Source organism: Mus musculus, chromosome 4, assembly GCF_000001635.26.
Source record: "Mus musculus strain C57BL/6J chromosome 4, GRCm38.p6 C57BL/6J".
Lineage (NCBI taxonomy): Eukaryota > Metazoa > Chordata > Mammalia > Rodentia > Muridae > Mus > Mus musculus.
Window position 1 is genome coordinate 6,489,569 of NC_000070.6, and position 22,980 is coordinate 6,512,548.

At 41.2% G+C, this 22,980-nt stretch overlaps 1 pseudogene; it reads right to left on the reverse strand.

Annotated features, from left to right (window-relative positions):
• Nucleotides 1–18,345: 18,345 nt before the first annotated feature.
• On the reverse strand, nt 18,346–18,887 carry Gm11803 (annotated as a pseudogene).
• Nucleotides 18,888–22,980: the final 4,093 nt, after the last annotated feature.

Sequence of the window (22,980 nt, forward strand, 5' to 3'; positions counted from 1 at the left end):
CCTTCTTAGAATTGGGAACAATCACCCATGGAAGGAGTTACAGCGACAAAGTTTGGAGCTGTGACGAAAGGATGGACCATCTAGAGACTGCCATATCCGGGGATCCATTCCATAATCAGCTTCCAAACGCTGACACCATTGCACACACTAGCAAGATTTTGCTGTAAGGACCCATATAGAGCTCTCTCTTGTGAGGCTATGCCGGGGCCTAGCAAACACAGAAGTGGATGCTCACAGTTAGCTATTGGATGGATCACAGGGCCCCCAATGGAGGAGCTAGAGAAAGTACCCAAGGAGCTGGGGAGGATCTGCAACCCTATAGGTGGAACAAGAATATGAACTAACCAGTACCCCGGAGCTCGTGTCTCTAGCTGCATATGTAGCAGAAGATGGCCTAGTCAGCCATCAGTGGAAAGAGAGGCCCATTGGTCGTGCAAACTTTATATGCCTCAGTACAGGGGAACGCTGGGGCCAAGACGTGGGAGTGGGTGGGTGGGGGAGTGGGTGGGGGAGTGTGTGGGGGGGACTTTTCAGATAGCATTGGAAATGTAAATGAAATAAATACCCAATTTTAAAAAAAGAGTATAATGGAATCAAGAGAGTTTCAGAAATTTGAGAAATGTTGCACAAGCAAAGCCACGAGGAAGTTCTATGACCAAGAAGCTTCCGGTGAAAGGATTCAGAAAAGTTCCATCGGTTGACACATTTTTTATTTCAGGAAGAGATAAAATATTACTGTTGTAAACCGAGTCTCTGTTATCCACACAACCGGTCAGATTTTTAAAATGTGTATGTACATGCCTCATATGGATTAAATGAAGGAAAGTGTCTCATCTATTAAAGCAATTCACAAATCAGAGTTCCATAACAATTAAAAAAAAAATCTAATGGGTCAGTCTGGAGAGATGGCTCAGAGGTTAAGAATGCTTCCTGCAGTGCTACAGGCACGGTTTTGTACCCAGTACCCACACAGGGCAGCACACAACAGACTTTACGTCAAGCCCATGTACCTTCTGTTGGCCTCGATAGGTAACCACATGCATGCCTGTGAGCACGCACACACACACTTGCACACACAGGCAATCCCAGATACACATGGGCAATTTCAGTTCTATATGCATAAACAATTGCAAAATTTGAGAATTAGCAGCATCCAAAAGAGGAACAATTTCAAGCAATTGTAAGTCTATTAATCAACAACTACTTCAAATATTTTAAAGCCCATTGGATAAGAGCAAAGGCCTATAATAAAACTCCATGAATAATATACACTGAGGAATTCAAAGTCCTAATTTATTGTACTGAAGCAGAGACAAAAAAAATTTTTTTTTACATAATGTAAGGCTATTAGCCATTCCTAGAGGCAAAACTTTCCAACCATATCTCTTTCACCAGTTCTTTTAAAATTAGCTCACTAAAAGCAAAACTTTAAAATTAGCTCACTAGAAGCAAACCCTTTACAATTATCAGGATGCAAAGGATTAATAAAAACAATCTAAAACCATAACTATTCTATATGGAGTAGGTTGGCCTGATTTTAATGTCTCTACAAGTTCCATAGCCTCATTAACCTTTCATAAATCTTAAGTTTGAACTATATTTTGAACAACACCTGGATAGATCTGTTAAAAATGCTGTTCCAGCCTGAAACTTCCCAGGTGGGATTTGCAAGACAAAGACAGTGCCATACAAAACTCAGTGAGGCTGCTCTGAGCTTTGCATCAACTCAAATGTAAATATTTCTAAATTTGAACCTATTACCTAAGGTCAGGCCCAAAGATTACTTCTCCTGTGGCAAGGACAGATTGCAGGGGAGCTATTCTACTGTCTGTCTATGTCTTTAATTTTTTGGACAGTTTTCCTAAAATAATGTATGCCCCATACTTAAAACATTCCTTATCACCTCAGCGCTGTGAAAACATTGCGTGTACTGTGGTCCTCTGCAAGGCAGAAGCCATAGCTAGAACCTGATTGTATGAGGGTCCAATTTCTGCACAAAGTGGAATAGAAGTCTGTCTTTGCTTTGCTGGATGGCCACATGGCAGACTAATTTAGCATTCTCATAAGACAATTGCGTAACAAAAGGAACCCTTGCTTGAGGATCTCCAAAAATTCTAACTGCTTCCCCCCACCCCCAACCCCCTTTTTGTAGTTTATCCACAAATTCCTGAAACAGTTCACCAGGAGCCTGTTTAATACCAAATAAATTCCCACTTTGATCTCCTTTTCAATCTTGGTATGTGTGTGTGTGTATTAAATTTGTTTCTACCACTATATCCAATAAAGCTTGTGTAAAAGGGTGCAGCAGGCCCATACTGGCATCAGTTGTTTTTAACTTTCATTACTCTAGCAACCATCTTAACTACAAATATGGGCGAGTTAAAATCCTGAGCCTGTGATTGAACTGCCAGCTGCAGCCAATGGAACACTGACAGTTTAACCATAATTTTTAAGTTTCTCTTGTAACACCAGAGTACAACCACAATTTTGGGAAGCAGAACCCAATTTTAACAGTATAAACAATCTATTCTCTTTAAATTCAACACCAAAAGCATTACTTTTACATTACAAAGTTAATTGTCTCCCTACTTTTGAACTACAGTTAGCGAGCCTGGGTCATTCTGAGACAGCAGCCCAGAGCATGCAATAACTTTGTAAAGCAAAACTCAACATCTATAAATCCAGTCTCTCCAAAAACACCAAATGAATCACCTCAATGTTAAAAAGTTTGGTTGCCCGTTCCTGCACACAAACACAAAGTGCAGCCTCTAATACCTGAAAGAGACACTGCCCTAAATCCTATCTTTTATAAGTCCGGTTTTTAGGATAAGAATTACATATATGTTACCCAATTGAAGCATATCGTTAGAGACCTGTTTCCTTGGATTAGCTCATGCCACATGCTGTAGTTCTGAATTACTCCAACCCGGAGTTACCAGTTTTAAGCCAACTTTCTGTTACTAATGTTACAAATTTCTAATCATACCCAATAACTTATAAGCCAATAATCTATAACCAAGATGTGCATAACATATTTATGCTTCAGAAACAAAAACGAAGTGGCTGCATACATTTACTTGTTTAAACAAGACAAAATTCTTAATTTTTCTAGCTGTAATTTCAAGAAAGGAACACCTTGTCACCTGCTGAATTCAATAATCACAAGCACAGAGATTTTTCTAGAAGAAACAGCCAGCAGTTCCCTTACCATAGAACTTGAGAGAAACTGCTGGCCCCTTTAATAGAGGCTTTTCAGAGAAACTCCTGGCAGGGCTTCTCTAGCTGTTAGACTCCTAACTACAGGTGCAGGGCTCCAAAGGCCAATTGAGACTGTTCTCTCTCTCTCTCTCTCTCTCTCTCTCTCTCTCTCTCTCTCTCTCTCTCTCTCTCTCCCCCTCTCTCTCTGTCTTAAAAAATGAGTTAAAACTAAATCAAGGGCTACAGCAGATAAAGTTTTAACCGTTTTGTCTTTTGAACATGAACACAGAACAACAATCAAACCACAAAACGAAAACAGGGAGTTCACATAAAACAGTCAGTTTTGATGGATGTGGATGGATTGGTGCACCAAGGACAGATAATAGACAGAGAGGGAAGAGAATTAGACGTCCCCAAAGGGACTCAGATATCCTACCTAAGAGACCCAGAACCAAGCATTCCTTTAGTAGGAGCCAGAGAGGAGGCAGGAAGTCTCCCAACCTCCTGCTGTCCCTAGGTGAGCTCTGAAACAGCTTATGTTCATTTTCCTTCTCTTCCACCAAAGCATCCCCAGACAGTCGGAGAGGACTGCTTTTCTCAAAGCCATTCTCTCACGTCTCAGGTATAAACTATCTCTAGTCTGGGTCCAAAAGACTAAAAGCACCTATGAGAATTACCTTCACTTCTCTAGATTTTAGCATAGCTCTAAAGACATACACAAAACACATTTTACCATTACTTTGTCCTTCTTCAAGGTTTATTCACCGCTGGCCGGAATCTTTGTAATAATCTTGGAAAAACGCTACTCACATGCTCCCATCTTTTAAGAGCAATGGTACATTCAAGAGGGAACCATGGTACCCCCAGAGCTCGTGTCTCTAGCTGCATATGTATCAGAAGATGGCCTAGTCGGCCATCAGCGGAAAGAGAGGCCCATCGGTCTAGCAAACTTTATATGCCTCAGTACAGGGGAATGCCAGGGCTAAGAAGTGGGAGTGGGGGGGGGGAGTGGGGGGGTATGGGGGACTTTTGGGATAGCATTGGAAATGTAGATGAAGAAAATACCTAATTAAGAAAAACAAAACAAAACAAAACAAAACAAGAGGGAACCATGGACAAATCTCTTTTACAAAATCAAAAAATGCAAGCAAATCATATATTTTATCCTTTATCCCTCGTGCCTTTAAAGCCTTTTTCAACCATTCCACAAGTAATTCATGGCTCCTCGGTGCCTTTTCCATGATCATCACAAACTTACCAGGATCCTTAGTCGAGGAGGCAGGTTCCGCATAAGCCTTCTTCCACACAAAATTTGTCAGCCAACCAAAAACACTGCAGTGATCTTCACTGGTCCCTTTGTACTTGAGTCTCACTGTTGGGCACCAGGTGCCCAAACCTGCAGGACTTAAGCAACAGGGGACTCGGAGAAAGGAGCAACAATGACAAATTGTGATCAGGAGATGGGAAGGAAAGAGACAAGACAAATATTCTGTTCAAGTCTCATTTACTCTTGGGAAACAGAGGGCTTATAAAGCTGAGAACCACAAACAGTATTTGCTCAGGTGCACAGGCCAAACAGGTGTTATCACTTGCTAACACATTGACTTTAAAGGAATGCCCCCATTTTAAAATGTCTGGAAAGCCCCTATCGTAAAATGTCCCAAGACAACAGAAGCAAGATAGTAGAAGAAACAAAAGAGTATTAATTAAAAGATGATCCCCAGGGACAAGATGGAGGCTGAGATGCCAGGGCCTTTTGGGCCCCAACATCTTCCCAGCTCTGTTTCCAACTGCTTCAGAACTGCTTGTATCTTCTCAGCAAGTTATCCCAATTATTCTATCCTTTTATGAGATATTCACAGCTATCTGTGGTTATTTAAAGTCACATGGAATCTGAATCACTTCTTCTTCCTTTATCTTCCTTTCTTCTCTCTCCCTGTCATCCTCTCTCTCCCCTCTCCTCCTTCTCCCCCAAGCTTTTACAGCTCCATCATCCCTTCCACTGCCCAATCACTGGCTCTAGCCTTTATTTTATAAATTAAGGTGGGGAGAAGGTTCATAAGAAGTTACCTGTGTATGTGATTCACTCCTAGTGTGCAACCCCTCCTGGGAAAGTGGAATTAGCATCAAAACACAAACAGCACCAGCACTATCCACAACACTTCCCCCTTTCTGTCTAATTACATAAAGATGACTAGTGTCTATATACCTTCTAGAGTGGTATGGATCAGATATGATGAAGGGAGACCCCCTGAAGAACTAGATTCCAAAGAATCAGACAAAAAACGTTATCTTGATACTAAAATTTTGTTTTGAGATTTGTATATTACAAAATATACAGCCTTGGTGTGTCGCATCATCAGACATGCTGAGCTGACCTGCTTGAACTACTGATCTCTTGGACTTTCAGATGTATCTAATCAGGACACAGACATCAGAGACTAATACAATCATTGGTGTGGCTGTCTTAAGGCCAACCAACTCCCCTATTTTCCCTACGCTTTCCCCACCCCCTTCAAAAATATCTCAATATCCACATTAAGCTTGAAAAATTTATGAAGAGCCGTCGTCCCAGTTCGCTGGGCTTTGGGGCTGGAGGTGGTTATTTTAAGGTCACCTTTCTAGGGAATTGCGAAATGGTCATAATTGGAAAAGGTAGAAAGTAGCTAGAATTGATTGTGTAGCCATAATCTCATTTTGTAAAAATCTTTATAATTGATATGAAGTTGAAGTTATAATCTTTTATATTGCTACAGAATGTATTTGTTACAAATTTAAAGTTTTCATTGGTATGAATTACTTATTGATATAAAATTGGGATTAAGCCTGGCGTGGTGGTGCATGCCTTTAATCCCAGCACTGGGTAGGCAGAGGCAGACGGATTTCTGAGTTCGAGGCCAGCCTGGTCTACAAAGTGAGTTCCAGGACAGCCAGAGCTATACAGAGAAACCCTGTCTTGAAAAAAAAATTGGGATTAATGTTGTTACTCCCATATAGGCATTGCACTTATATAACACATTTAAGAAGACAAGGCTTAGACCTAGTTCTTCTATAACTGCTATTATAAACTGTTTTTAGATGATTAAGCAATATGAGTTAAGGGCCAACTCAGCAAACTCATGGTTCTGAGTTAAATAAAAGGTTGTTTCTGTGATATTTCAATTAGAAATCAAGAGTAATCAAGGCTTAACAGAACAGAAATGCTTTGTATAGATAGTCCTCAAAGGCATCAGAAGTCCACAGAATATGATGTTTATGGACATTTCTTTATTAAAGATCATTTGACTAGAGACCTGTCTGCTCCTGACAGCACTCCTTTCTTGGATTCAAAGAAGAAATTGAAGATCAATGGAGTTGCTCCAGTTGTGGTAAGATGACCTAGTGGCTTAGTGGCCAAGAATTGCCTCAATTTATCTACAGACAAAATTACTGTCCAGATAAAGGACACACTATGCGGAATAGTCGACTGTTAATCTCCGCCAAGACACAATAATCAACCCTTCAAAATTCTTCATTATAAAGGTCTGTCAGAATATCCTGGGCCAGAAGGCTGAAGACTGATGCTCCAACTTCCTGACTTACTGGGGCTGTATAGGTAGGCAGCTGTCTCTACAATTTGTCTCAGTTCTGGAAGCTGTTAGGCTTCTTATATTTTCAGATAATGTTGGTCATTTTCAGATTTCTGATGGGGTTGTAAGACTTCTTATAGTCTCATAGCCAACCCAGGCTGTTTGACATTGAGAGAACAGATTGGAGAGGATAGTTTTCAGATGGCATACAATCAAAAGCCAGGACATAAGTCAGGTGTAGAATTATAAGTCTTTTAAGTTAGGATAGATGACAGAGTGTTCTATTCTATTTGACAAAAGTGATGGGCTAGGTGTTAGTTCTATCTTGTACTTTATAAATTACAAAATGGTAATAGTTATGCTCAATTTATATCTGAGATGAAAGAGTCTTTTAATTGGACAGAAAGGGGGAAATGTTGTGGATAGCCCTGGTGTTGCTTGTATATTGATGCTAATTCTGCTTTCCCAGGAGAGACTGAGGACAAGGAGTGAATCACATACACAGGTGACTTCTTGTGAACCTTCTCCCTACCTTAACTTGTAAAATAAAGGGTAGAGCCAGTGATTAGGCAGTGGAAGGGAAGGTGGAGGGGAAACGTTTGGGGTGGGTGGAAGGAGAGAGGAGAGAAGGGAGGAGGAGGAGAAGGAAGATGGAGGAAAAAGAAGATGATCCAGATTTTGTGTGGCTTTAAATAGCCACAGGTAGCTATAAATATCATATAAAGGATGGATAATTATAGGGCTATTTGTCTTATCTTGGTGGGCAGTTTGTATCAATATCAATTGACTCTGAGTATATTGTGTGGATGTTTTGTGGATAAGACTTTACTGAAATAAATCTGGCTTACAAATTACAAGCCTCTAGAGTTTTGATTTTACTAGGTCCCTGGGATTTGGGACTGCTGACCACAGTGGGTGAATGGCTGGGAATGTTAGCAGAATCCGCAGCAGGAGAACTGTTATCAGTCACTGTATGGGGCTAATGATGGAGGTGGAGAGACCAAGACCACTGGGGCAAAGAGTAGCTGGGTATAGTGTGGGATAGATGCACTTTTTTATTATTTCCCGAAATGTTATTTATTCTCCCCTGTCTACAGAGTATAGGAAATATCTCTTACACTTCTACAGTAAATGATCATGTTCTGTGCTGATGTTCTGAGGTATAGATGTAAGTACCGGTCAATTGGACCATTTCCTCCCTCCACACTGTGGGTCTTGTAACTGAACCCAGACTGAACACAAAGGGCTGTTACAGTTCTTCACTGCTGCAGCTGGCCTGCCACAGTGATGGTTTGAAGTTAATAGCTTGAAACTAGAGCTGCTGCTGGCCCTTGGCCACTGGCTTGATCCCAGTCCTGTAGCATGCCTAGTTTATACGTTAGTAACTAAGGTTGGAAAAAGGGCATTTTCGTGTTTGGAGGATCTACTTCTCTGGGGGAGAGACTACAGATTGAACACCATTCAGTAAAGATTGCACTGCACCACTGAACCATAGTCTTGGGTTAAACTCCATGTTAGGCCAGGAGTGTCAAGGATGCTGGTGCTTTCTGACTTATGTCTTTCTCAGGTAACGCTATTATGCTTTTGAAGAGTGCTTATCTCTCATTATACTAACCCAGTCAGACTGTTTGCTGGCCAAGCAGGTTGATGGCTGGGCACAGGAGTCAAGCTAGGCAACTCTAAGACTATGTGAGTTGTTGTTTGCCATATGCTGTGCAAACTATAATTCTGTACAACAAACCAAGCTAGATCCCTGCCAGACACTGGAGGGATGGAAAAATAAAATGGCTGGTGTCTTCAAAGAATTTATAGAGAAAGTGGTGTGTACACCCACACAAATACAGCCAACACAGATGCTGCAATAGAAACTACCAAAGGGTGCTGGAAACCCAGAAAAAGCTGTGATGTGTAGATCAGGTTGGATGATGTGTAGATCGGGAAGATTCTATTTACAAAAGGCAAGTAGTACTAGCTACAGAAACCATTGCGTTACCTGAGTGAAAGCAGGGGAGAGGAAGGAGAGAGGCAGCTAGGAGAGAGACAGAGCTCTGATCTTGTGGGAAGCTTAGGATCTGCTGATCCACCCCCAATGTGCTGAAGGCTTACAGCAGTAGAGGATATTGTTGAACCTAAGGGGTATAGAACAGAGTATAGAATAGGCATATAGCATTGATATTGAATGAATATATTGCCCAGGTCTTAAACCTTTTTTTTTTTTTTTTTTTTTTTTTTTTTTGGTCTTTCCTTAAGGCTAGCTGCAGAGAACTGTATGTAGCTCATAGAGCCTTAAAAGCCCGGGGGTGGGGGTGGGGTTAGCTTTTTTCTTTTCTTTTTCTTTCTTTCTTTCTTTCTTTTTCTTTTTCTTTTTCTTTCTCTTTCTCTCTTTCTTTCTTTCTTTCTTTCTTTCTTTCTTTCTTTCTTTCTTTCTTTCTTTCTATGATGGTAGCATCTCAGGCTCTTTGTTTACTTGCTTTGTTGAGTCAAGACTTTTCTGTGTAGGACTCACTACATAGACCAGGCTGACTTGAACTCAGAGACTCGCCTGCCTCTGCCTCCCAAATATTGTGATTAAAGGCATGAACTACCACCAGTAGGCATTTTTCTTTTCTTTTCTCTTTTCTTCCTTTTTCCCCTCTTTTTTTTTTTTTAAGGTTAGTAATTTTACATTTATGTAGTGCTAAGCTTGAGTCATTGATAATTGTGTAATTGACTTCATTTTGCTTCTAAGATGGCTTTTAATAATCACTCAATGGCTGATGCAGAATAGGGGTGAATAGTAACTTTGATCCTGCTGACTTCCTAGTTCGTCTGGGTGGGATTTTAAGCTTATGAAAGTCATGGTCACATGGAATTCATGTCCTGTCCATAGCTTGTATGGTACTTATATGGTGCGTGCTAAAACCGGAATGGAGCAAAACTGTCTTGTGGCAACTGTCATCATCAATTTGACTCTGTTATTCTCTTTGTAAAGAGATTGGTTTTTCCTCATGAAAGGAGACAAATGACTTTGTATCCTTCTTGTTCAAGCTTACCACTGTGGAAGTTAAACTGTATGAGTGCAGTACCAGGAAAATGTTTTTTTTTTTTTTCTTTTTTAACATCAGCTGACAGATATGTGTTAGTTTCCATTGCTCCGGGGGAGGGGGAGCCCCCAAAGCCCACCCCCCAAAAACAACAACAACCAAATAAAAAAACAAAACCAAAAAAAAAAAAACCCCAAAACCCCAAGAAACCAAAAGCGAGCAACTTAAGGGAGAGGAAATTGTGTGTATGAGAAGTTTCAGAAACTTTGGCCCACACTCTCTTGCTTCTCATAGCTTCAGGCCTTTGGCAGCACAGTGCCTTGCTATGTGAGTGAGTAATAGAATGAAGCTCCTGACCTTGCTACAGCTAGGAAACAGAAACAATGAAGAAGCTGGGCTAAGTCCCCTCCACTAAGCTGTACCTTCTGAGAGTCTGTGGATTATGAAGGGCTCTCTAACAGACACAAGCAAGGTAAGCATGGGGATGGCAGGTCTCATCTATCCCTCTTCCTTCTGTCTTGATGAACAGTTAGATTGCATTCCTAAAGCTAATCACCAGTGACTATTCCCTTATTTGGCCACTCCCTTATGCCTGACTAAAACTCTAAGGTCCTGCTATCAAAACACCAAAATTGTGCAATCAAATTCATTATTTGGGTACCCTGATTAGCCTGTCCATTTAGGACTTACCTAACTCTAGCACAAATTTCTCCTTTACTCTTCTAAAGAATCCACGCCTGTAAAAACACCTATTGTCTGTCTTTGTCTTATACAAAGACGTTCTTCCCTGCTTGTCCCTCCAGGATAATACATTTCCTTTGGGCTGAGAACGTGGTGTCTGGGTGAGTTCTGTGCTGACTCCAAGGCTCCTTTCAGACTATGGACACTGGGTAATAACATGGTTAGTACTGAACACTATAATAAATGATGTAATTTTTCCTACACAACTCTAGCTATGACAAAGCTTAATTAATAACAGGTATACATAGCAGTTAACAGCTATACATAATATTAGAGCAATTACAGCAGTTTAGTAAATGTTCCATGACTATGCATGGTGGCTTGAATATACTTATTCCATGGGAAGTGCTACTATTTGGAGGTATGGCCTTGTTGGACTAGGTGTGGCCTTGTTGGAACAAAAGCATCACTGTGAAGGTTGGCTTTGAGGTCCTATGCTTAAGCTCCGCCCAGTACAGAAGAGTCTGCTAGTGGCTGCCTTCACATCAAGATGTAGAATTCCTGGCTCCTCCAGCACCGTCTGCTGCCTGCTGGATGCCATGTTTCTTGCCATGAAGATGATGGACTGAACCTCTGAAACTGTATGTCAGCCTCAATTAAATGTTTTCTTTTATAAAAGTTGCCCTCGTCATGGTGTCTGCTCACAGCCCTAAAACTCTAAGACAAGTTTTTTTTTCCAAAAACAATTTTTTATTAGATATTTTCTTCATTTACATTTCAAGTGCTATCCTGAAAGTTCCCTATACCCTCCCCCCGCCTTGCTCCCCAACCCACCCACTTCTGCTTCTTGACCCTGGCATTCCCCAGTAATGGGGCATATAATCTTCACAAGACCAAGGGCCACTCCTCCCATTGATGGCCTACTAGGCCGTCCTCTGCTACATATGCAACTAGAGACACAAGCTCTGTGGGGTACTGGTTAGTTCATATTGTTGTTCTTCCTATAGGGTTGCAGATTCCTTTAGCTCCTTGGGTACTTTATGTAGCTCCTCCATTGGGAGCCCTGTATTCCATCCAATAGATGACTGTGAGCATCCACATCTGCATTTGCCAGGCACTGTCAGAGCCTCACAAGAGACAGTTATATCAGGGTCCTGTCAGCAAAATCTTGCTGGCATATGCAATAGTGTTTGGGTTTGGTGGTTGATTATGGGATGGATCCCTGGGTAGGGCAGTCTCTGGATGGTCCTTCCTTCTGTTTCAGCTCTGAACTTTGTCTCTGCAACTCCTTTCATGGATATTTTATTCCCTATTCTAGGGAGGAATGAAGGATCCACGAGTTGGTCTTCCTTCTTGATTTTCTTGTGTTTTGGAAGTTGTATCTTGGGTATTCTAGGTTTCTGGGCTAATATCCACTTATCAGTGAGTGCAATCAAGTGACTTCTTTTGTGATTGGGTTACCTCACTCAGGATGATATCCTCCAGATACATCCATTTGCTCAAGAATTTCATAAATCCATTGTTTTTAATAGCTGAGTAGTACTCCATTGTGTAAATGTACCACAATTTCTGTATTCATTCCTCTGTTGAGGGACAACTGGGTTCTTTCCAGCTTCTGGCTATTATTAACAAGGCTGCTATGAACATAGTGGAGCATGTTTCCTACTACAAGTTGGAACATCTTCTGGATATATGCCCAGGAGAGGTATTGCTGGATCTTCTGATAGTATTATGTCCAATATTCTGAGGAACCTCCAGACTGATTTCCAGAGTGCTTGTACAAGCTTGCAATCCCACCAGCAATGGAGAAGTGTTCTTCTTTCTCCACATCCTCCCCAGCGTCTGCTGTCACCTGAATTTTTGATCTTAGCCATTCTGACTGGTGTGAGGTGGAATCTCAGGATTGTTTTGATTTGCATTTCCCTGATGATTAAGGATGTTGAACATTTTTTTCAGGTGCTTCTCAGCCATTCAGTATTCCTCAGGTGAGAATTCTTTGTTTAGCTCTGAGCCCCATTTTTTAATGGGGTTATTTGATTTTCTGGAGTCCAGCTTCTTGAGTTCTTTGTATATATTGGATATTAGACCCCTATCAGATTTAGGATTGGTAAAGATCCTTTCCCAATCTGTTGGTGGCCTTTTTGTCTTAATGACAGTGTCTTTTGCCTTACAGAGGCTTTGCAATTTTATGAGGTCCCATTTTTCTATTCTCAGTTTTACAGCACAAGCCATTGCTGTTTTGTTCAGGAATTTTCCCCCTGTGCCCATATCTTCAAGGCTAAGATTCTAAGTTCTCCTCTATAAGTTTCAGTGTCACTGGTTTTATGTGGAGTTCCTTGATCCACTTAGACTTGATCTTTGTACAAGGAGATAAGAATGGATCAATTCACATTCTTCTACATGCTAACCTCCAGTTGGGCAGCACCATTTGTTGAAAATGCTATCTTTTTTTCCACTGGATGGTTTTAGCTCCTTTGTCAAACATCAAGTGACCATAGGTGTGTGGGTTCATTTCTAGTTAGAATCACACCAAGGTATTTTATATTATTTGTGTCTATTGTGAAGGGTGTTGTTTCCCTAATTTCTTTTTCTGCCTGTTTATTCTTTGTGTAGAGAAAGGCCACTGATTTGTTTGAGTTAATTTTATATCCAGCTACTGCACTGAAGCTGTTTATCAGGTTTAGGAGTTCTCTGGTGAAAATTTATGTTCACTTATATATACTATCATATCATCTGCAAATAGTGATATTTGACTTCTTCCTTTCCAATTTGTCTTCCCTTGAGCTCCTTTTGTTGTCTAATTGCTCTGGCTAGGACTTTAAGTACTATATTGAATAGGTAGGGAGAAAGTGGGCAGCCTTGTTTAGTCCCTGATTTTAGTGGGATTGCTTCCAGTTTCTCTCCTTTTAGTTTGATGTTGGCTATTGGTTTGCTGTATATTGCTTTTATTATGTTTAGGAATGGGCCCTTAATTCCTAATCTTTCCAAGACTTTTATTATGAAGGGGTGTTGGATTTTGTCAAATGCTTTCTCAGCATGTAATGAGATGATCATGTGGTTTTGTCATTGAGTTTGTTATATAGTGGATTATGTTGATGGATTTCCATATATTAGACCATCTCTGCATCCCTGGGATGAAGCCTACTTGATCATGATGGACAATCAATTTGATGTGTTCTTGGATTTGTTTTATGAGAATATTATTGAGTATTTTTGCATCAATAGTCAAGGGAAATTGGTCTGAAGTTCTCTTTCTTTGTTGGGTCTTTATTTGTTTTAGGTATCAGAGTAATTGTGGCTTCATAGAATGAATTGGGGTAGAGTACCTTCTGTTTCTATTTTGTGCAATAGTTTGAAGAAAATTGGAATTAGGTCTTCTTTGAAGGTCTGCTAGAACTCTGCACTAAACCTATCTGGTCCTGGGCTTTTTTTTTTTTTTTGTTTTGTTTTTGTTTTTAGTTGGGAGACTATTAATGACTGCTTCTATTTCTTTAGGGGATATGGGACAGTATAGGTCATTAATCTGATCCTGATTTAACTTTGGTACCTGGTATCTGTCTAGAAAATTGCCCATTCCATCCACGTTTTCCACTTTTGTTGAGTATAGCCTTTTGTAGTAGGATCTGATGATGTTTTAGACTTCCTCAGGTTCTGTTGTTATGTCTCCCTTTTCATTTCTGATTTTTAAAATTAGGATACTGTCCCTGTGCCCTCTAGTTAGTCTGGCTAAGGCTTTATCTATCTTGTTGATTTTCTCAAAGAACCAGCTCCTGTTTTTTGTTTTTTGTTTTTTTGTTTTTGTTTTTTTTTTTTGAATCTTTGAATAGTTCCTTTTGTTTCCACTTGGTTGATCTTAGCCTTGAGTTTGATTATTTCCTTCAGTCTACTCCTCTTGGGTGAATTTGTTTCCTTTTCTTCTAGAGCTTCTAGGTGTGCTGTCAGGCTGCTAGTGTATGCTCTCTCTAGTTTCTTTTTGAAGGCACTCAGGGCTATGAGTTTTCCTGTTAGGACTGCCTTCATTGTGTCTCATAAGTTTGGGTATGTTGTGGCTTCATTTTCATTAAACTCTAAAAAGTCTTTAATTTCTTTCTTCATTTCTTCATTGACCAAGTTATCATTGAGTAGAGTGTTGTTCATTTTCTATGTGAATGTTGGCTTTCTGTTATTTATATTGTTGAAGATCGTCCTTAGTCCGTGATGATCTGATAGAATGCATGGAATAATTTCAATATATTTGTATCTGATGAGGCCTGTTTTGTGACCAATTATATGGTGAGTTTTGGAGAAGGTACCATGAGGTGCTGAGAAGAAGGTATATCCTTTTGTTTTAGGGTAAAATGTTCTGTAGATATTTGTTAAATCCATTTGTTTTATAACTTCTGTTAGTTTCAATGTGTGTCTCTGTTTAGTTTCTGTTTTCAGGATCTGTCCATTTATGGGAGTGGAAGTTGAAGTCTCCCATTATTATTGTGTGAAGTGCAATGTGTTCTTTCAGCTTTACTATACTTTTCACTAATGAATGTGGCTGCCCTTGTGTTTGGAACATAGATATTCAGAATTGAGAGTTCATCTTGGAAGATTTTACCTTTGATGAGTATGAAGTGCCCCTCCTTGTCTTTTTTGATAACTTTTGGTTGGAAGTGGGTTTTATTTGATATTAGAATGGCTACTTCAGCTTGTTTCTTTGGACTGTTTGCTTGGAAAATTGTTTTCCAACCTTTTACTCTGAGGTACTGTGTGTCTTTGTCCCTGAGGTGGGTTTCCTGTATGCAGCAAAATGTTGGGTCTCGTTTATGTAACCAGTCTGTTAGTCTATGTCTCTTTATTGGGTAATTGAGTCCATTGATATTAAGAGAAATTAAAGAAAAGTAATTGTTGCTTCCTGTTATTTTTGTTGTTAAAGTTGGGATTCTATTCTTGTGGCTGTCTTCTTTTAGCTTTATTGATGGATTACTTTCTTGCTTTTTCTATGGTGTAGTTTCTGTTCTTGTGTTAGAATTTTCCCTTTATTATCCTTTGAAAGGTTGGATTCATGGAAAGACATTATGTGAATTTGGTTTTGTCATGGAATACTTTGGTTTCTCCATCTGTGATAATTGAGTGTTTTGCTGGGTATAGAAGCCTGGGCTGGCATTTGTGTTCTCTTAGTGTCTGTCTAACACCTGTTCAGGATCTTCTGGCTTTCATAGTCTTTGGTGAGAAGTCTGGTGTAATTCTAATAGGCCTACCTTTATATGTTACTTGACCTTTTTCCCTTACAGCTCTTAATATTCTGTCCTTATTTAGTCCATTTGTTGTTCTGATTATTACATGTTGGGTGGAATTTCTTTCCTGGTCCAGTCTATTTATAGTTCTGTAGGCTTCTTGTATGTTCATGGGCATCTCTTTCTTTAGGTTAGGGACATTTTCTTCTATAATTTTGTTGAAGATATTTACTGGCCCTTTAAGTTGAAAAATCTTCATTCTTATCTATACCTATTATCCTTAGGTTAGGTTTGGACTTCTCATTGTCGCTTGGATGTCCTGGAATTTTTTTTTTAAGTTTTTTTTTTTTAAGTTTTTCATTTTATTTTATTTATAAGATTTCTTTCTTTCTTTCTTTCTTTCTTTCTTTCTTTCTTTCTTTCTTTCTTTCTTTCTTCCTTCCTTCCTTCCTTCCTTCCTTCCTTCCTTCCTTCCTTCCTTTCCTCCTTTCTTCCTTTCTTTTAGGTATTTTCTTCATTTATATTTCAAATGCTATCCCAAAAGTCCCCCACAGCCCCCCCCCAACTCCCCCCCACTCCCCCCCCCCCCACTCCCACTTCTGGCCCTGGTGTTCCCCTGTACTGAGGCATATAAAGTTTGTAAGACCAAGGGGCCTCTCTTCCTAGTAATGGCCGACTAGGCCATCTTCTGCTACTTATGCAGCTAGAGACAAGAGCTCTAGGGTGGTACTGGTTAGTTCATATTGTTGTTCCACCGATAGGGTTGCAGACCTCTTTAGCTCCTTGGGCACTTTCTCTAGCTCCTCCAATGGGGGCCCTGTGTTCCATCCAATAGCTGACTGTGAGCATCCAATTCTGTGTTTGCCGGGCACTGGCATAGCCTCACAAGAGACAGCTATATCAGGGTCCTTTCAGCAAAATCTTGCTGGTATATGTAATGGTGTCAGCGTTTGGAGGCTGATTATGGAATGGATCCCTGGGTGTGGCAGTCTCTAGATGGTCCATCCTTTCATCTCAGCTCCAAACTTTGTCTCTGTAACTCCTTCCATGGGTGTTTTGTTACCAATTCTAAGAAGGGGCAAAGTGCCCACACTTTGGTCTTCATTCTTCTTGAGTTTCATGTGTTTTGCAAATTGTATCTTGTATCTTGGGTATCCTAAGTTTCTGGGCTAATATCCACTTATCAGTGAGTACATATCATGCGAGTTCTTTTGTGATTGGGTTACCTCACTCATGGTGATACCCTCCAGGTCCATCCATTTGCCTAAGAATTTCATAAATTCATTCTTTTTAATAGCTGAGTAGTACTCCATTGTGTAAATGTACCACATTTTCTGTATCCATTCCTCTGTTGAGGGGCATCTGGGTTCTTTCCAGCTTCTGGCTATTATAAATAAGGCTGCTATGAACATAGTGGAGCATGTGTCCTTTTTACCAGTTGGAACATCTTCTGGATATATGCCCAGGAGAGGTATTGCTAGATCCTCCGGTAGTACTATGTCCAATTTTCTGAGGAAACTCCAGACTGATTTCCAGAGTACTTGTACAAGCTTGCAATCCCACCAGCAATGGAGAAGTGTTCCTCTTTCTCCACATCCTCTCCAGCGTCTGCTGTCACCTGAATTTTTGATCTTAGCCATTCTGACTGGTGTGAGGTGGAATCTCAGGATTGTTTTGATTTGCATTTCCCTGATGATTAAGGATGCTGAACATTTTTTCAGGTGCTTCTCAGCCATTCAGTATTCCTCAGGTGAGAATTCTTTGTTTAGCTCTGAGCCCCATTTTTTAATGGGGTTATTTGATTTTCTGGAGTCCAGCTTCTTGAGTTCTTTATATATATTGAATATTAGTCCCCTATCTGATTTTGGATTGATAAAGATCCTTTCCCAATCTATTGGTGGCTTTTTTTTTTTTTTTTTTTTTTTTGTCTTATTGACAGTGTCTTTTGCCTTACAGAGGCTTTGCAATTTTATGAGGTCCCATTTGTTGATTCTGAATGTTACAGCACAAGCCATTGCTGTTCTATTCAGGAATTTTCCCTCTGTGCCCATATCTTCGAGGCTTTCCCCCACTTTCTCCTCTATAATTTTCAGTGTCTCTGGTTTTATGTGGAATTCCTTGAGTCCTGGATGTTTTGAGTTAGAATCTTTTTTTCATTTTGCATTTTCTTTGATTGTTGAGTCCATGTTGTCTATGGAATCTTCTGCACCTGAGATTCTTTCTTCCATCTCTTGCATCCTGTTGCTGATGCTCACATCTATGGTTCCTGATTTCTTTCCTAGGATTTCTATCTCCATAGTTGTCTCCCTTTGGATTTTCTTTTCCTTTCTTTCTTTCTTTCTTTCTTTCTTTCTTTCTTTCTTTCTTTCTTTCTTTCTTTCTTTCCTTCTCTCTCTCTCTCTCTCTCTCTCTCTCTCTTTCTCTCTCTCTCTCTCTCCCTCCCCCCCTCTCTCTCTTTCTCTCTTTCTTTTTCAGAATAAACCATTTTTATTTTAACTCACAATCACAATAGTTAGTTCAATGAGACCAAACACTTGCCCAGTAACCAACACTAAATGCAAGCCTCAGTAAACATCCATAGTTATATCTCTTTCATGGCCATTCCAAAGCAATGGAGCTATTAGAAATACAAGGGTCCACACTTGTACTATCAGCTATACAGAACCAATTTTACATCTCTTCAGCTTGATTTTTCTTGATTAGATTATTTGCAATCCTGTATTGCCACAGTACCTCATTGAAGTCCTCACAGAGCTTGACATCACTCTGGTTCTGAGAACACTCCAGAAACTGCTTGATCTCTAGAGAGCAAGGTCCAAAAGAACGCTGGTTCTGCAGCTGGGCTCCTGGTAAGTGATGTCAGGCTTTGCAGGCTCAGCACTACCACCTGCGCTGAAGCCCCCAGTGATGGCGTGACCCAGGGTATGCCCCACTACAGAGCCCATGGCCACACTGGTAGCCAACTGGGCCATGAGGCCTGGCTGCTGGGGTGCAGTGGCAGGTGAGCCAACTGCAGATGGTGCAGCTGCTGCTGGAGGCTGAGCTGCAGGTGCTCTTCAGGGAACAGCCCTCACTTGAGGGGCTTGGCTAGCTAGCTGGAGGAGTCACCCTGGAAGTGCGGTTTCGGCTTCTTTGTGGCATCCTAACTGCTTGGAGTCTCACCGTTCAGTGAAGACAAACCTTATGCTTTCTTTATAGTTTCTACTTCCATTTTTAGATCTTGGATGGTTTTGTTCAATTCCATCACCTATTTGGTTGTGTTTTCCTGTAATTCTTTAAGAGATTTTTGTGTTTCTTCTTTAAGGACTTCTACCTGTTTAGCTGTGTTTGCCTGTAGTTCTTTAAGGGATTTTGTGTTTCCTCTTTAAGGAATTCTACCTGTTTAGCAGTGTTCTCCTGTATTTCTTTAAGTGAGTTATTAATGCCCTTCCTTCTTAAAATCCTCTACCAGCATCATGAGATATGATTTTAAATCCAAATCTTGCTTTTTGGGTGTGTTGGGGTATCCAGGACTTGCTGTGGTGGGAGTACTGGGTTCTGATGATGCCAAGTGGTCTTGGTTTCTATTAGTAGGATTGTTAGGTTTGCCTTTTGCCATCTGGTATTCTCTGGGTTAGATGTTCTAGCTGTCTCTGGCTGGGACTTGTTCCTCCTGTGATTCTGTTAACTTCTGTCAGCACTCCTGGGAGTTCAACTCTCCCCTGAGTCCCAGTGGTCAGAGTACTCTCTGCAGGCAAGCTCTCCTTTGGTGAGGAAGGTGCCCAGAGGTCTGGGTCTCAGCTCTGACTCCTGGCTAAGGATAAAGGTCCAAATGGACCCTGTCCAAGAAGCTCGGTTGTTTCTGTGGCCTGTGCACTCTCCTATGCACACTGGTTTGAGAGACCCGGAATATAAGATGATGCTCTGACCTGAGTCCCGGGGTCAGAGCCCTATCTGGAGGCCGACTCTCCTCTGGCAGGGAAGGTGTGTAGGGTCAAAAACAGTTTTAAAAAAGAAATTACAACTCTAACTAAAATGCCATCATTCAAATGCCAGGCAACAATTCTTAAAATTCCATCTTCTTGGTTTTCTAAGAAGCTTCGTCTTTAACCCATACCAGTGATCCTGGTTCCTGGGTGTGCTAGGGCACTTGGGGCGTGGAGAGTCCTCTGGGGACTGTGGGACCGTCCACTGAGTTTGTGCCCCAGGGGGCCCGGGGCTGATGCTGACCGGACGAACCCCAGCTGCTGGTCGGTTGGGTTTCCTGTGTCCCTGCTCCTGCTGGCACAGGCCCCTCCAGTTGTTTTGGAGCAGATATTGTGTTCCACTCACCAGTGATCCTAGGATCCTGGGCATACTAGGGCACCTGTGAGGGGAGAGTCCTCTGGGGACCGTGGGACCGTCTGCCGACTTTGTGCCCAGGGTTGCCCTGGGCTGGCACCGGAAGGAACCCCCACAGTGTCTTCTTAATAGAGTTAATTGAACTATTCTATATTTTCAGTAACACTATTAAAAAAAAATGAAACCACAGATAAGGAGAGATTTCTCTGAAGTCATGATATATGTGAATGTTGATATTGTTTTGGTGAAGATGGTGGCTGTTTTATTGTTGGACTTGGTGTACTCAGATAACTTCTGTGATGGTTAGTCTTGGTTATCCACTTAACAACATTTGGAATTAACTAGTGGCATCCCTGATGAAAGGACACAAAAGAAGGCTTTAGCTTTTTGCTGCTTGCCTTTACTCTGCCTGTTAAGTTCATCTTCTCTGTTTCTGAGGTTAGTGTTAGAGATAACTTCTTCAGGATTCTAAGTTAGATGGAAGACTAGAAGCTCTCCAAGAGTGCTCCAGGCCTGCTGGCCACCCAGCCTTGTAGACTGAACGACTACAGAATTTTCAGCCTGTCTCTGTGAACTAGCCATTGTTGGACTACGCAGACTGCATCCTGTAAGCCAGTCTAACAGATCCCCTTTTAGTATCTATTCTCAGTTCTGGTTTTTAGGGAGCTTTGACTAATATAATTCCACATTGCACTACAGAGATCTTTGCATTCTCATGGATACTGCTGCTTTGTTCACTACAGCAAGGAAATAGAATCCATGTACCTTTCTATTAACAGATGGATAGGTAATGAAAAGCTGTACCTATTTGAAGTGGAATATTATTTAGCTCTAAGGAAAAATGACATCACAAAATTTGTAGAAAAATAATGGACTTAGAATGTACAAATGGGGTCACACAAGGGGGGGATGGCCTGCATGTTCTCTATCACACAAAGGGGGGGGATATAGCCTGCATGTTCTCTATCACACAAAAGGGGGGGATGGCCTGCATGTTCTCTATCACACAAAGGGGGGGGGATGGCCTGCATGTTCTCTATCACACAAGAGGGGGTAGCCTGCATGTTCTCTATCACACAAAGGGGGGGTGGCCTGCATGTTCTCTATCACACAAAGGTGGGGGGATGGCCTGCATGTTCTCTATCAAATGCAGATCCTGGTCTTTATTCTCTACCTGTCCACTGGTGAACAAATGTGTACGTGGTGTAACACTCAAAAAGATAACAAAAAGTATAATTAAAAAAAAAATAAACCAAATACATACTAGTGAATCCGCATACATAGTATGCATCAAGTATGTATTTTGGATGCTGTCTCCAAGTATTACATATTTTCAATGCAAAGCAACTCCTTAAGTGGGTAGTCCATATGTGATTCCACAAGATACTCTTTCTGAGGCCTGAATTTTCTGTCATGTATTTCACTGAATATTCCTATAGGATATAGTTCAAAGAGTAACATGTCAGGAGTTTTTGAAAGCACCAAGAAATGTGCTTTTTTAAATGGATGTTATAATTCTAAAATGTATCATTTCCTGAATAAATTGTACTCCTTTTAAAAAAGATGGTGTAGTCAAGGCTGCCTTTATGAGGTGGAAAGACAAAAAAAGAAAACGCTGTATTCCACACTGAAAAGGGGAATGAGCACTTTAGATGTGGGTCTAAAGTGAGAGGATGATGAGCAAAGTAGAGACTGTTGTGCCCGGAAGCATTCATGGACTCTAAAGAGACCACCAAGAAACTGGTTCCGATGCAATTGCATTTGGGTCTCTTTATTCAAGCTCCAGCTTGGGCTCCCTGCCAATCCTGACACAGCAGGAAGGTGGAGCTCCGAACCTAGTTTTAGGCAAGCATTTATATAGAGGCAAGAAGGAGGTTTCTAGACGGGTACACATCTGATTATGTATGGGGCCGTTATGGTTGGTGCTGGGATCCAAAACATAAATTTAATTTTTGCTTTTCTCCTGATTGGTGGTTGTTAGGAAGTGAAGTGTCAGGAGCGGGCTTGTAACCTGGGTACACAGATTTGTTGGTGAATAACATGGAAACTGGTGCTAGACACACAGTCTTGTTGGGGGCGTAGCCTGGGGCTAGGTACTGGCTTGTTAGTCAACCTTAGGTCAGGTTCTTTAAGATGGAGTCTGAACCCAAAAGATTTGGTCTCTCAAGACCAAACGTAGGAGGAAGCAGAGCTAGAGGCACCCAGGAGGGCAGAGAGCACTCTGGGAAGGTAGGCAGAGTGAAAGTTGTCTATTCCTACCCTCTGGACAACTTTCATAGGCAGGCCAGATAGCCGCAGTCAGACAATCAGCCCTGAGAGAATAACATTCCTGTAACGTTATTCCAAGACGCTGGGCAATGAAGAATACAATCTTTAGAGTGACTCTTGCTAAAAGATGAGCTACTCCAGAGGACCTAGGTCAGGGAACACGCTAGGGATGGGGAGCCCCAATGTGGTCAGCTGGAGCCCCCATGTGAGGGGGAAGTTCCAGTCAGGCAGTTTTGGAGGGGGAGGATAGGCACTGAGAAGGTGAAAGGTGGAGGTGGCAAAAGCTGGCTCAGGTTAGAAAGGTCAGGTTAGTCCTGCTCTTCTCACTCGCAGAGATGCAGTGTGGCAGCTTGAAGGGGTCCTTGCATGGATACAGTCAGGGAAGTGAACCCCAGGAAGAGATAAGAATAAAAATATGGTGGGGCAGTGGTAACACATGCCTTTAATCCCAGCGCTTGGGAGGCAGAGCAGGCAGATTTCTGAGGCCACCTTGCACCCTGGTCTACAGGATGAGTTCTAAGACAGCCATGGCCACACAGAAACCCTGTCTCGAAAAAAACCAAAAAAAAAAAAATCTGGTGCAGACTGACTTCATCAACCTGGATCAGACTCCTGAGAGGTTAATGAGAGGGAGTTCAATGTCAGCATAGTTAAAACAGTACAATTTGGGGAGAGATTTTTCAAGCAATGATCAGGTGCACAAGAAAGCTTAAGGTG